This window comes from Gavialis gangeticus, unplaced genomic scaffold (assembly GCF_001723915.1).
Source record: "Gavialis gangeticus isolate Ggan-Ray unplaced genomic scaffold, GavGan_comp1, whole genome shotgun sequence".
In the NCBI taxonomy this organism is placed as follows: Eukaryota; Metazoa; Chordata; order Crocodylia; family Gavialidae; genus Gavialis; species Gavialis gangeticus.
In genome coordinates, this window is record NW_017729009.1 from 3,069,786 (window position 1) to 3,072,329 (window position 2,544).

A 2,544-nucleotide genomic window follows, 5' to 3' on the forward strand; every position below is an offset into this window, starting at 1 on the left:
CCCGTGTTGGTTGCCCCTAAGCATAATCTCCCCTGCTGGCCCCTCGTGGATATGCACCAAAATAATTTTCTCAAAAAGCTTGCCCAGGATCGAGGTAAGACTAACTGGCCTGTAGTTTCCCAGGTCCTCCTTCCTCCCCTCTTTGAAGATGGGAACCACAGTGGCCCTCTTCCAGTCCTCTGGCACCACACCAGAGCACCACGAGTGCTCGTAAAGCTGTGCCAGGGGTCCTGCAATGACCTCAGCCAATTCCCTCGGTACTCGAGGGTGGAGATCGTCCGGGCCAGCTGATTTGAATACGTCCAGTCCTTCCAGAAGTTCCCTGACTAGTTCCTCGCTAACCCTTGGCCTAGGTGCTCCTCCCCTGGGATATAAGGGGGGCCCAGAGGAGGGGGTGACTGTTCCAGTCTCTGCTCAGGAAAATGGAGGCAAAGAAATCGTTAAATACATTGGCTTTTGTCATCTGGTGTGACGACCAAATTTCCTAATGTGTCCTGCAGGGGCCCCACATTACCCGGAACCTTCTTTTTGCCCCCTATGTATTTAAAAAAGGACTTGTTGTCCTTGATCCAGGAAGCTAGTCCCAGTTTCATCTCTGCCAAAGTCTCTTTGGCTTTGTCTTAAACAAAGCTTCCTGACTGGTTTCTGTATCCTTATGTTTTGTCATCACGACTCCCTTTTATCCTAGCCAGCATCCTACTGGAAGACCATAGAATTCTCCCCTTGCCTGTCCTGGCAGCTGAATTCCAGGTATTCTCTGCCAGAGCTCTGCAGATTGTGCTGACATGCTTTCAAATGCAGTTTCATTCAGCAGTTTTGCAAAATCTGGCAGTTGGTAAGAATGTCCTTCTGCTGATGTTCCCTGAGTCCCGCTGCAGCTTTTTATAGTGCGTCTTTTCTGCGCTGGGTTTCATCTCCATGTTAGAGAACACTCATCTCCTTGGGGCATTTTGTGTTCCATCCTAGTCAGTTTTCTGGAAGTCTGAATTCTTTGTGCTGCTTCCTGCAGCACTGGATGCTTTGAGCATTTTAGTCCTTGCTATGATGGGATACTAGATATTCCTAGGCATTGCCATTGCCTTTGCCTTTTATTTTGTTTAGCTCCTTTTTCAAGGGTCACATGTGGGAGACGTCAAAGATGTTTGTGTTGCACAGTCCAGCACTTGTGCAGTAGGGGATCTACTCCCAGTTTGCGTTGTAGTTGGTTTTGTATATCTGAGCTAAAATACCCCATGACCCATCTCAGTTTCTTGAGTGTGTCCTCCTTGTATGGATAAAAACATAGCTTCTGTCAACTGCTCTGGAATTCTTTATTACTGGGATGGCTCTGATTATCTGAGGAATTTTTCTGCTTGAGAGATCTGAATTGGTCAGGTTGCCATTTGTACCTGATCCTGAAGAGGACAACTTTGGGAACCAGTAAGCATGGCATTCTCAGAAAAATCCAACTTTTCCTACTGCTCTTCCTTGGGTGAAAAGTGTTCGCCCAGTTTCTGAAGGAATTTCTGAATGGCTGACACTTCAGGCTAGAAATACTGAAATCTCCTTGCAATACAGGGTCATACCTCCCTATGGTCAGCTTAGCACATTGCGTTCCCTTTTGCTGAGATCTTAACACCTGAGGCTCTACCTGTTTTGTTTAGATTTCCCCGCATTGCCTGAAGTAAAGATTAGCCTCAGGTTTTCTGGGCCAAGGCAGTTGTTGTCTGACCAGTAGCTGTTAACTGCATCTCAAATGAATGCTGCTCTCTACTCTGACTACAACTGCTTTTCAGCAGAGCCTCTGTGCATACAATTTTAGGCTCCTTCAAGGAGCAGCAGCCCCTCTCTCTATTTATATAATGCCTATCTTTTGTACAGTGATCCTGTTATCCAATTAGAACTGTAGTAACCAGCATTTATTTGTGCACAGCATTTCCTGTGTTGCTCCCAGTACATGTACGTCTTCACCCAGCTGGAGATGCTCCTCAGTGTGAAATGAGTAGGAGGCTGGGACTGTGGGAATCAGGAGCAGCATGGGGAAACCTGGCTTTTTTCTGTTCAACAAATTGGCTGGGTAATTAAGAGATCGAACATTATGACAGGATAATGGTGCCCCTCCCTCCCACAGTTTAAATACGAAGGTGCAGTAGACTGTTTTCTCAGCAGGAGATCCTGTGTGGATGGCACGTAACAATGACTTTATTGCCATCATAATGAAGGATTGGAGCAAATGCCTGCAGAAATGTGATGTGGTGGATTGAGCATAAGAGTGGGGCTCAGAATTTGGGAATTTCTTAGGTTTTATTTTTCTAGCTGTATCATTGACTCAGCTGTCTAATTTAGAAGAATCTCCCATCCTCTCTGCTTCAGTTTATTCGTTTGCAAGATGAGGGTATTTATACCTACTTGGCCAATATTGTGATACTTAATTACTGACTGCAAGCCACTGTCACATACTTGAGTACTTGAGCACAAAGTGCTTTAGGGCACCTCTGTCCTTATCCTTTGCCTTGCCTCAGATAACCTTTTCTTTGTGCACAAAAAAAAAAAAAAAAAAAGCAG

General features: G+C 45.5%; 1 protein-coding gene across 1 annotated transcript in view; it reads left to right on the forward strand.

Annotated features, from left to right (window-relative positions):
- TOP1 (topoisomerase (DNA) I) overlaps window positions 1-2,544 on the forward strand; it is a 68,870-nt gene that overhangs the window by 38,325 nt on the left and 28,001 nt on the right. The gene's annotated exons all lie outside the window — the stretch shown is intronic.